The sequence below is a fragment of the Podarcis cretensis genome (genome assembly GCF_951804945.1).
Source record: "Podarcis cretensis genome assembly, chromosome: 2".
Lineage (NCBI taxonomy): Eukaryota > Metazoa > Chordata > Lepidosauria > Squamata > Lacertidae > Podarcis > Podarcis cretensis.
In genome coordinates, this window is record NC_137171.1 from 23545743 (window position 1) to 23559002 (window position 13260).

Sequence of the window (13260 nt, forward strand, 5' to 3'; positions counted from 1 at the left end):
TGAATAATTAACTTTTTAAAAAAGCAATACAAAAAACCAACCTCTCAACAGCTTGCCTGCATGCTGTATGGGGGTGGGGGGTTATTTAAGAGAATCAGAAGTTAAGAAAACAATACAGTGGTACCTCGGGCTAAGTACTTAATTTGTTCTGGAGGTCTGTACTTAACCTGAAACTGTTCTTAACCTGAAGCACCACTTTAGCTAATGGGGCCTCCTGCTGCTGCTGCACCGCCGGAGCACGATTTCTGTTCTCAACCTGAAGCACTATTTCTGGGTTAGCGGAGTATGTAACCTGAAGCGTATGTAACCTGAGGTACCACTGTAACCTATAAAACAACTTCAATATTAGCAGTTTGTGACCTGCTGGCATGTCAAATCCGCAGCAAGTCAATGGTCTGCCTGGCTGCTGAACCAGAAAACTACAGAAGGCAGCAGCAGCAGGACAAATGCTATGCAGAATTCCTATTGCACATAAGCTGTTACGTGGTGATCCCAGGGTATTGTACAGGCATGGGGGGGTGTCACTAGGTTCAAAGAGGTTCAATTTCCTCCGTGCAGCAGGGCTTTCGTGCATTCACTGATGAGAACCTCTCCTGTCCTTGCCCTCTCTGTCCCTGGGAACTCTCCCTCTCCTCCCAATAACTGTCTGGAATGGGCTCTCCCTCTCTCCGCAATCCCTGCCAATACATATTCAACTCTCTGTCCCCCACCCCCACATTTGCCTGAGGTGGCTTACTTTAAAGCGGCGCTCAGTTCCAAGGTGCGTGCATGCGTGGGGTTTTCTGAAGTCAGCGTGCCACGAGGCGCACGTCTGGGAATGTACCCATCCGAGCTAAGCTGGAGGTTCTCCACGCAGCTCAGGTCAGATAGGTTTGCAGCATAAGCACTTCAGAGCAGCTGTCAGCAGATGCCAGCTTTCCTAAGGGATGCTGCATTATTGCCAGCAAAAAGAACATTGCCATCCAACGTCTTTCACTTCTGTCCCTTGCTGCATTGCGTTCAAAAAACAGGGGCGAGAGGAAAGCCAGGGAGGACATCAGTGGCATTGTGTCTTTGCACATTTGTGCAGTAATAGCTCCATTTCAGACTCCTCTCCTGGGGGAGGCTGGTTGGGGGGTACCACTTGCGCGCAAAAAATAAATTACATTAATCCCACCCGACTGCATATAAAGAAAGGACACTTAAACAGTCTCAGAATCATTAATTGCAGAGATTTCTGCAGGCCCTGTGGTGGAAAACAGCTGGATTTTTCTCTGTTGAGAGCCCATTTAGCAGAGGATGTTTGGGAAAAGAAGGAACTGCATTGGCTATATTCTTCTCCTTCCCATACATAAAATCTGCCCAGCAGACAAAATTCAATAACCCACAAAGAGTCTGTTAACTTGGAGTGCATGTGGAGAGGGGAGTCAGAACATGAGTGCAAATTGGAAACTGAAGTCAGGTCACTCTTCACATATTGGGTTTTAGAGTGTACATCTAGAAATGTTCTGAAGTGTGAATGCAATGAAGACAAATTTGCAAACCCTTGTATCATGCCAGGTACACTTATCAGGGAGCCGGGATTGGTGCCAAACCTAGCTTTGCCCTGTGGAAGGTGTAAAATGGATCTAAGATATATGCAGTATATATATATACTTGAGGGTAGGAAAGGCTAACGGTGACTCAGATCCACTCTGTGTACTTTATACTCAAATACTCGAGTTGAAAACAAAAATGGTTGGGTGGAAAGCATAAGAAATGCTTTCATTTGAGTTGAAGACTCTGATCCTGTACTTCCCTGAGACCATGGCAACAATACACTGTGTTAATGTAAACCTACCCAATTCACACTTTCTTGAAACAACCCGAGAACCAACTTGCAGCTATCCTTGGAAATTCACACTTCTTTAAATTTTGTGACACAGCTGTCTTACCAGATAACACGCACACACTCTCAGAGAAAGGGTTCATAAAATGCAAATATTAGTAAAATCAACACATTTCATATTGCATATGAACATGGGTGGATTGGGGGGGGGATGCCTTAAAATAATAATGAATTTTCATGAGGACAATATATATTGGAAACTGGTGTACAAAAATGTGGAAAACTGAACCTCTGGAAAAATAAGGAACTGAGAGATTTGTCCAAAACTGATTGATTTGTCCATCGCTGTCTGCATAGAAACAAGTTTGTTTAAAGCAGGAAAGGTCTATGAGAATGAATCTCAGCCTCAAGCAGCTCACAGAGGATGTGGTTTTTCGTCATGGTAGCCTTAAAACACACCTAAGTTAGTACCAGCCACCACATTCTGACCTGAAGGCTCTTTAGATTCTGGCACTAAAATGCAACAGCAGCTCTTCAAATGGTTGCAGCTGAGTGCCATTTGTATGACTGGATAACAGCTTGAGGTATGGCTGGTAAGAAGTGGACAAAAAGATGGCTAAACTACATGGGCCTAAACTGCACGTTTGAAGGAGTCCCAAGTCAACCATATGATTCTGAGTGGAATTAATGAGAGCCAATAACTGGCTGGGCTTGCTGCCAGTTCCCAAAAATACCAAGGGCACTGGGAAGCAGGCGGCAGCAGACATAGCAAGGTCTAAGCAAAGTTGCCTGGACCAGCTGACAAACACAAATAACTACACTGGACTCAGGGAAAAGGGATGTGAGAACGCAACAGAGTGAGATTGAGGAGCAAAGATGGAAGCCAATAGGAGTGAAAAGTACCTGTTGCTGAAGAGATCTTTCTATGGTGACATATCAACAACATGGAGTGGATCTGCCTTGAGCCAAAAGCAGCACCGTTTACATTTAGCACCAAATGCGAACAAGGCCAGATGCAAGCTGCACTTCCAAACCAAGGGTCAGGAATGTAGTTGTTCCTCCACAGCAGGTGTGGGGAATCGCTGGCTCTCCAGGTGTTGTTGATTTCCCATCATCCCTGGCCAATGGCCGTGATTGCAAGGGCTGATGGGAGTTGTAGTTCAGCCACATCTAGAGGGCCAAAGTCATGGCTTTACCAGTCTCACAGCTGAGCGTAGGATAGCAGGCGAGTGAGAGGTAGGTGTAGCTGGGAAAATTGCTTCACAGGGCAAATTAGGGAATCTGGTGGGCCAGGCTGCATATACCTCACCCATTCTTATTTAGGGGAAATGTTTAATCAAATAGGTGCCTTGCCTCAGGCGGGTTCCATTAGCTCAAGGATTTCCATGCAATGGAACATCCTCTTGTCCATAACTGTCAACTTTTCCCTTTTCTTGTGAGGAATCCTATTCGGAATAAGGGAATTTCCCTTTAAAAAGGGGGAAAGTTGACAGCTATGCTCTTATCTTTTCTCTTTGTGGTTCTGCACCCTCCCCAAATCTGCTCCAGGAGGTTGTGGAAACCCTCAGGTCAGAGGAGAAGGAGGGGGAGTTCTGTTGTGCAGACAGCAGTCCTTCTGCTAATGGATTTTTTTGTATTTTTTTGGATGCCACCCATGTTGTTACTCAGATGCAAATTTAATGGGCAGGTTAATGGGTTAACCAACCAGAACTTATATAGTTAATAAATGAGCATTTATTTAATTGGCCAAGGAAAAAGCAAGGCTCATTCACATCAGATGAAAAGGTGGAAGGTCCTGTTTCAAGGACAAAAGGGACTTGGGCCTCAGAGGTTCTGAACCTTCTCTTTGCCCACACGGTAAAGGTAAAGGGACCCCTGACCATTAGGTCCAGTCGTGGCCGACTCTGGGGTTGCAGCACTCATCTTGCTTTACTGGCCGAGGGAGCCGGCATACAGCTTCCAGGTCATGTGGCCAGCATGACTAAGTCGCTTCTGGTGAACCAGAGCAGCGCACGGAAACGCTGTTTACCTTCCCGCCAGAGCAGTACCTCTTTATCTACTTGCACTTTGTGCTTTCGAACTGCTAGGTTGGCAGAGCAGGGACCAAGCAATGGGAGCTCACCCCATCGCGGGGATTCGAACTGCCAACCTTCTGATCGGCAAGTCCTAGGCTCTGTGGTTTAACCCACAGCCCACATGGTACCTTCTCACAAAGGTGTCCTGGTTGTGAGGGAAGTGCTTGGATGGAGAGACTACAGGGAGGTGAATTGTGGGGTGGCCTTGCACTTCATAACCACGCACAGCCTTTTACACATATAAATTGAGCTCATGCCCTTTGCTTTATACGTAACGGGGACAAACCTGCATTTACAGAGATGGGCCTTCAGCCATCACATCTGGTTTGGGCCTGAGTCACAAAGATAACAAAGGCCAACGTGTGACAGGAAGTCATACTATGCCCTGTTAAAATAGAACACTTTTCACTCTCCTGTGCTTCACTCTCATAACAAAGGCACCAGAATGCTAAATTAAGGGTTGGTGCCTCAGCATTTCCGGAAATTGCCTAATTTTAGACAGCTGTGTGAGGAGGTGGCATCTATAAGTACCTGGCAGCTAGCATCTATTTGGAACCAAGTTGCAATTTTGCTTTGATGGAGGTGAAATACTGGAACTTACCAAAGCCACTCAGAGTTTCCTAGCACTACATATGTATCCTGTGCTGGTGCAAATCTGAAGCATCCATAATACCTTGACCCTCATCGTCTTGAGGGGTCCTTTCCATAATACCTCAAGCTTTATCTTCTATTGAGAAGGAAGCCACAAGATAGAGGGGGGGGAAGCTTTTCCTTCTTCTAAGTTGGTGTGGTGAAGCTAGCTGGCAGCCCAGGAGCTTTGCTAGACCCTAAAACACTCAGGGCACAGGACCGTGACATAAATATGCATATGCTAATACAGTGGTACCTCGGGTTAAGTGCTTAATTCGTACCGGAGGTCTGTTCTTAACCTGAAGCACCACTTTAGCTAATGGGGCCTCCCGCTGCTGCCGCACCACCGCCACATGATTTCTGTTCTCATCCTGAAGCAAAGTTCTTAACCTGAAGCACTATTTCTGGGTTAGCAGAGTCTGTAACCTGAAGTGTATGTAACCTGAAGCGTATGTAACCAGAGGTACCACTGTATATGGGCGTAGATGTATATTTAGGCCACCTTTAAAAGGGAAAGCCGCCCTATAAGCAAAGGAAAACAAGTTGTTCAAAAAAAGGAGGTCCAGGTGGTTTTTAAAGGTGGGGCTCAAGGCCCCTTGGGCTATGCTCTCCGAAGTCTTCTGCTACAGGTTGAGAAATATCCTGCCCACCATATCTGTTAATGGCATCCCTATAGAATTGGCACTTCCTTGCTGGTCCTATTTCTGTGACTGACAGAAGCCTGCTTGACTCAGAGACATGTTGATAGCAAGTGCCCCTATCTGGACATGGATAGCCTAACTTTTGTCACCTATGCTTTGATAACTTCTAAGTTAGATTACTGCAATGTGTTATATGTGGGGCTGCCTCTGATGGTTTAGAAACTTCAGGTTGCTCACCAGGAAAAGATGGTTTGAACATCCTGGCCCAACTGCATTGGCTGCCAATTAGTTTCCAGGTCCAGTTCAAAGTGCTGGTTTGACCTATAAAGCCTGAAACAGCTCAGGACCTCAACACCTCAAGGTCTGCCTCTCCCCATATAAACTAAGCCAGCCCTTGCCATTATCACCTGAGGCCCTTCCTCAAGTGCTGTCTCTGCAAAAGGTCCGGCGAGTGGCAACATGAGAACCGGCCTTTTCTATGGTGGCTTCCCACTTATGGAAAGCTCTCCTCAGGAAAGCTTGCCTGGCGCCTTCGTTACATCTCTTTAAGCCCAAGACAAAAATATTCCTCTTCTCCCAGGCCTTTGGCTAATTAAACATTCAATATCCTTTTAAACTGGGGTAATTGGGGTTCTTTTTGTTTCTATTGTATGCATTTTTGTGTTTTTTATATTCTAAACCAAGGGGTCAGCAAACCTTTTCAGCAGGGGGCCGGTCCACTGTCCCTCAGACCTTGTGGGGGGGGTGGACTATATTGGGGGGGGGGAATGAATGAATTCCTATGCCCCACAAATAACCCAGAGATGCATTTTAAATAAAAGGGCACATTCTACTCATGTAAAAACACGCTGAATTCTGGACTGTCCACGGGCCGGATTGAGAAGGCGATTGGGCCGGATCTGGCCCCCAGGCCTAAGTTTGCCTATCCATGTTCTAAACAGCTCTGTGATCCTCAGATAAAGGCTGGTATAGAAATTAAACAAAGTCACTTCTGCATGTCAAAAAGTGTGTGGGCATGCAGGCTTTCCCTTTGTGTCATTTCTCCATTCCAAATCTTCCAGCTGAAATTCCCCACAGCACGTGCTTATTTGAAATCCCAAGGGGTGTGGGCAAGAGAGTACATTGTGGAGCAGCATAAGACCTGAGTGTTGTCTGCTTCCATCTGCTTCCAACTGCCCCCATCAGAGGTGACTTCCCTTGCTCTGCAAGGAAACTATCACCCATGGTTGCATGCCACGTTTTATTTGAGCTTCAGGCTGATGTTTAAAGAAGCAGGGACAACAAGAAAGCACACACACACACACACACAACATGGATCCCTAGATATTTACAGTATTATTCCCACAGCAGTTAAGGTGGCACTGTTCAGTTGATGAACCACTATGGAGCTCATCGTCCTTTGAACATGGGCAGCGAGACAGCCTTCCTGAGATGCAGGCTGTTCCCAATTTAGACCTGAGCTACATCCCACGGTAAACGGAGAGTTCAATACACTTCATGCCTCTTTTTCTTCAGGGGGAGATAAATAGCTGTGCTCCTGGCAAAGGCAACAGCTGAAACGAAGGGTTGCCATAGCAATCGGTGGCTGAAAAGCTCTCCGGGCTGGTGGCACCTGCACCAATTTAGTTAGGCAAACAAGGTGGGGTTTTGAAGTAGTGTACTTTGCAGCCAATTATGGCAAGAAACTGGAGGACCATTTTTTAAAAATAGTAATGATAATTCATCTCCTCCCTCACAAGGAAAAAGCAGGGTTGCTACATCAGTGATTAGAGGAAGAATGCTTCCAGACATGGCTCTATCAAAAAGGGAGAGAGAGGGAAAGAGGGAGATATTGGACATGGCCATTGTAGGACACACATTCACACACACACACCAATTACTGATTGAAATTATTCCAATATCAAGATCCAAAAGATAAATGGAACATTATTCATAGCTGCTGGCAGAAACAGGAAAGGCCAGATTTCACAGATGCGGATGATGAAGGGTACAAACATTGCTCATTGTAGAATGTACCTAACAAAATTAGAAGTGTGATCAGAAGTACAAGAGATCTGGGTGAAATGGACAGGATAGTGGTCCTGTTGGTAATAATAATAATAATAATAATAATAATAATAATAATAATAATAATTTGTACCCTGCCTATCTGACCGGGTTGCCCCAGCCACTCTGGGTGGCTTCCAGCACATATAAAAACATAATGAAACATTATAAAGATTAAAAACTTCCCTATGCAGGGATGCCTTCAGATGTCTTCTAAAGGTTGTATAGTTACCCTGCTTATTTAACTTATATGCAGAATTCATCATGCGAAAGGCTGGGCTGGATGAATCCCAAGCCGGAATTAAGATCGCTGGAAGAAAAATCAACAACTTCAGGTATGCAGATGACACAACCTTGATGGCAGAAAGTGAGGAGGAATTAAAGAACCTTTTAATGAGGATGAAAGAGGAGAGCACAAAATATGGTCTGAAGCTCAACATCAAAAAAAGAAGATCATGGCCACTGGGCCCATCACCTCCTGGCAAATAGAAAGGGGAAGAAATGGAGGCAGTGAGAGATTTTACTTTCTTGGGCTCCATGATCACTGCAGATGGTGACAGCAGTCACAAAATTAAAAGACGCCTGCTCCTTGGGAGAAAGGCGATGGCAAACTTAGACAGCATCTTAAAAAGCAGAGACATCACCCTGCCAGCAAAGGTCCGTATAGTTAAAGCCATGGTTTTCCCAGTAGTGATGTATGGAAGTGAGAGCTGGACCATAAAGAAGGCTGATCGCCGAAGAATTGATGCTTTTGAACTATGATGCTGGAGGAGACTCTTGAGAGTCCCATGGACTGCAAGAAGATCAAACCTCTCCATTCTTAAGGAAATCAGCCCTGGGTGCTCACTGGAAGGACAGATCCTGAAGCTGAGGCTCCAATACTTTGGCCACCTCATGAGAAGAGAAGACTCCCTGGAAAAGACCCTGATGTTGAGAAAGATGGAGGGCACAAGGAGAAGGGGACGAAAGAGGACGAGATGGTTGGACATGTTCTCGAAGCTACAAACTTGAGTCTGACCAAACTGCGAGAAGCAGTGGAAGACAGGAGTGCCTGGCGTGCTCTGGTCCATGGGCTCACGAAGAGTCGGACATGACTAAACGACTAAACAACAACAAATTTACTAATCTCCTTGACATCTGAGGGGAGGGTGTCCCACAGGGTGGGTGCCACTACTGAGAAGGCCCTCTACCTGGTTCCCTGTAACTTCATTTCTCTCAGCGAGGATTGGAAGGATACCCAACCCACCCACTCCCAATTAAAAGATCTGAAATTGCAAAAACATTCCAGGATATTGGGGTACTAGTGTTAGGAAAAATAGGAGAACTTACCTGTTTATGCTGAGGCTTTTGCTGGCTATTGATTGCCAGCCATTTGTCATAACGTTTTTGCTAAACCAAGCAGCATTGTCAGTACACATTTTATTTTATTGCTGTTGTATTTTAAGAGATTTTACGTTTTTGCTTCATTTAAACCACCTTTATATTGTATTATAGGCAGTATATAAATAGTTTTAACAAATAAATATTATCAGACTCTGTGAAATGTTGCCCACAGGCTGGAATCAAAACATATTGGGGTTGGTTGGCTCGCTTCACGACATTCCCTCACAGTAGCAAGAAGTTCTTTTCTTCTTCATTTTTGCTGGCTGTGAGAAGCAAGAGAAGTGGGTTGAAAACACCTCTAAGCCGCCAGAGTTTTGCATTCTTAAATCAGGTTGGTGTCACAGGTGTGTGGAAGCACAAAATCCTCTGGCACACACGGCTTTTCCTAGAATATTGCCGGCAATATGGTATTATTTCTAAGATTGCAAAAATGTGAGGAATGGTGAACAGCAGAGGAGCGTGTCTCAGGAAAGCTGCCCAATCCTAAAAATAAATTGCTCATAAATTAACTTCAGATTAAGAGTCATAGACTGTAAAGCCTGAACTCAGTTAGGTTGCTTACATTGCACTGACTTCAGTGGGATTTAAACAACCTAACTGTACTTTTTTTTCTTTTTTATATTTATATTTTATATAGAAAAGTATAAAGATAGAAGTAATCTACATTAGACACAACAACTTAGTAAAAGTAAAAAATTTGAGGTCTTAGAACAAAGGAAGGAAGTCAATGTGTGTATATGTATGTACAGTGGTACCTCGGGTTAAGTACTTAATTCGTTCTGGAGGTCCGTTCTTAACCTGAAACTGTTCTTAACCTGAAGCACCACTTTAGCTAATGGGGCCTCCTGCTGCTGCCGCGCAGCCGGAGCACAATTTCTGTTCTCATCCTGAAGCAAAGTTCTTAACCTGAAGCACTGTTTCTGGGTTAGCGAAGTCTGTAACCTGAAGTGTGTGTAACCCGAGGTACCACTGTAATGACTAGATTACAGTGATGAAATATGATAAAATATGGTTTTATTTGTAGATGTGTGCTTTTTCTTTTGTTTTTTGTTTTCTTTTTTGTGTTCTGTTTTTCTTTCTTTTTTGTACAGTATTATTTTGGATTCAATGTTTGTAATTTTTGTTATAATTTCGCATTGGAAATAAAATATAAAAATATAAAATATAAGCAACCTAAATGTACACTGTTGAGGTCCTATAAAAGTATTTGCTGGATTTATTTTAGCTGGTCGAATAGAGGGATCATGTCGAATAGAGGGATCATGTAGTTATCAACACAGTAATGAAGAACTTCCTCTCAGTGACTGGGATGCTGGTTCGACACTGAGAATGCAATGGTGGCAGAGAAATAATATCCCTTCTTTACCACTGCCGCATGGTAAATATCATTAGGTGCCTTTAGTTGCGTTTATTTATATTCCTTGTGAGATTTGTGTCACAAGTGTGTGGTCCTGCCATGGACATGGAATTGCTCCCAGGCTTCTGTTCTGGGGGTTCTGAAGGATATATTTTGTATTGGCCATTTACAATTATTTTTTATAAATGCAGCTGACATTTGCTTGCTGAGAGTGTCAGGTCAACATGACTATTAAGAGTTTTCATATATCTGTTTATGGGTCTGACAGTTTGTCTTCTACATAAGCCAAGGTCCAAAATAACAATCCCTCTGCATGCATCTCAGTCTAAAAGCACTAACTGTTCCCTCGCGGAGGATTTAATCCACCAGGGTATTTCAGCAACCGATTTCTAATGAGCTCCATCTGACCTGAAATTCTAGCAGCGCTGTGACTCTCCCCTTCTGCTAGAGCAGGTGCCTGCTTTGCAAGTATGAGATATTTATGTTCTATCAGCTTATTTCCTTTTCTGCATTCTGCTGACATGGTTACAGAGAGGAACTGAGCAACATTTGAAAAGAATTGTCATGGTTAGAGCAACTCATAGTGTGGATTAGAGCAAAGTGATTTTGCCCGGGTGCCTTGCAGAAATTTTAGTTCTCCTGTGAACTTCTGTTGTTGTTGTTTAGTCGTGTCCGACTCTTCGTGACCCCATGGACCAGAGCACGCCAGGCACTCCAGTCTTCCACTGCCTCCCGCAGTTTGGTCAAACTCATGCTGGTAGCTTCGAGAACACTGTCCAACCATCTCGTCCTCTGCCGTCCCCTTCTCCTTGTGCCCTCCATTTTTCCCAACATCAGGGTCTTCTCCAGGGAGTCTTCTCTTCTCACGAGGTGGCCAAAGTATTGGAGCCTCAGCTTCAGGATCTGTCCTTCCAGTGAGCACTCAGGCTGATTACCTTAAGAATGGATAGCTTTGATCTTCTTGCAGTCCATGGGACTCTCAAGAGTCTCCTCCAGCACCATAATTCAAAAGCATCAATTCTTCGGCGACCAGCCTTCTTTATGGTCCAGCTCTGTTACAAATAACTAGTTAGTGGTCCAGTTAGTCAGAGGTGCAGAGGCCTTGATGTATTATTACACCTTTGGATGCTGAATCACAGCTAAAGCACAGGAGGAGATAAATTGCGTCCATAGTCATTTCCAATGTGAAACAAAAGCAAATTTTCAACCCAAGCAGGTGCCATGGAGGAAGTTGAGTGAAAATGTACCCTAGGTTTTCTCAGTGAGAACAGAAAAAAAAATTTAAGCGGCAGTGGTTTGGAATGGAGTAGATGTGAAAATTGAATGTCAAAGTTATATGATATTTTTCACAAAGGTGCAAAGGGGAAGAGGGCTTTTAGACAAGGAAAGTAGATTTAAAAACAAACAAACAAACACGTTAAGATGAAGCTTTGCTTGTACATTCTCTTTGTTCTTATAGAATCTCCTATGTGACAGCCAGCACAGGACACCTGATTCAAATTGTCAGCTGTGAAGTTTACTGGATAGCTTTGACCCAATTCGCAGCACAATCCCGCAGCATAGAGTGAAAACAAGGCAACATATATGCACTGGCCACCTTGAGTTTTGCAAGAAACACAAACGTGATGTACTTTGGTTGCCTATTAAAGGGGAGGTGGGAACAGACAGCTGCTTCTTAGAATAGTTTATGTTATTGTTTATTGTGTGTATGTGTGTGTATGCATGTGTATGTGTGTAGATAAATAGAAATGTGTGTGCAAGTTGTGTGCAAGAGAAGAAAAACTCTGGCCTTCGATAAAAGAGCACAGGAGGCAACTGTTGAATTAGAGACCTGGCAGGGGTCTTGTGTATGCAGTGGTTCCTGTGTATTCAGGAGGAAACCTACAGCCACTCCCACCAGGGTAAGGAGGTAGTTTTTCCAAGCATGGCTTCTTCTACATCTCCCTTTTATGTAACTGTCACAAGAGGTGCCCAGACCTGTACTAGAAGCTGTACATAAAAATGGACCACATTAGCAATGCAGGGTGTGTGTGTGTGTGTCTATCTATCTATCTATCTATCTATCTATCTATCTATCTATCATCTATCTATCTATCTATCTATCATCTATCTATATATCTCTAGAAATACTGCATATAGTGGGAAACATCTTTCATGTGTTGCCAGATTACAGCTTTGCCAGTCCAACGGTTCACAGAGTTCATTCCTGCCAAGCCTTGCCCACATTTAAAGCACAAAATCAATCTGCTCTCTGAAGCGCACACAACTCTTTGCGGGTTTTGTCAGGCAGAACAATTTAAATATGCAGAGATGGTGCTAAAAATGGCTTTCTTTTCTTTCTTAAAACTCAGTCATGTTCTTCTCAGGTTTTAGCAATAACTTAAGAGAAGCCCCCTTTTCGCTTTGGTGGCAATTTTGCAAATGACTGTTAACAATCACAGGTAAAGAATTCATCTGCAATAGAAGTAATTAGGCAGCTGAAGAACTGGAGGGGGGGGAGCAGCGGCAGACAAGAATGAAATGAAAACAAAAGAAAAACAAACATAAATTGCTCTCTGGTTTGTTTCAACAATGAGCTGGGCCTTAGAAGTATTTCAGAATGTCATTTCAATGCCTCCAGAACCCAGAAATGCTAAGTAATGTGTGAAGTGAAAAAACGCTAGTTGTTAGCCCTTACACACAGCCCAAATGCTGCTTTAGATAAGGGGTGGGGGACTGTTTTCAGCCCGAGGGTGGACTGCATACCAGCAGAAGGCAGGGGCAGAGGCATTAAGTGGGCCCCCCAGCAAGCATTTATCCAGTAGATACCATTCCAGCCATGCAAAAGCCAGAAATCTCTACATTCCCACCCACACCTCGGTCCATCACCCACTCAGGCAAGCAAGAGTAGTTCTCAAACTTCAAGGATGCATTATTGTGGGGGAACCTGTGACCTTTGAGATGGTGTTGGACTACAACTCCCACCAGCCTCAGCTGACATAGCTATTAGTCTGGGATGATGTGAGCTGGACTCCAGCAACATCTGGAGAGCTACAGGTTCTTCACCCCTGGTTCTTAAGGTTAACGTCCTTCAAAGGCACAATCAAATACTACTACTACTAATAATAAACCAGGCACAATCAAATGATGATTGCTCTTTTGAAGTAATGGCAGCAAAAATGCAGCTACCATATTTTTCGCTCCATAGGGCGCACCGGACCATAGGGCGCACCTAGTTTTTAGGGGGGGGGGGAATAAAGAAAAAAAAAAAATCCCCCCCCCAGCCCCAAAGAGCAAAGAAGCCAAGACAGCGAGTGGGATCCAACCTGCTGGCTGTCTTGG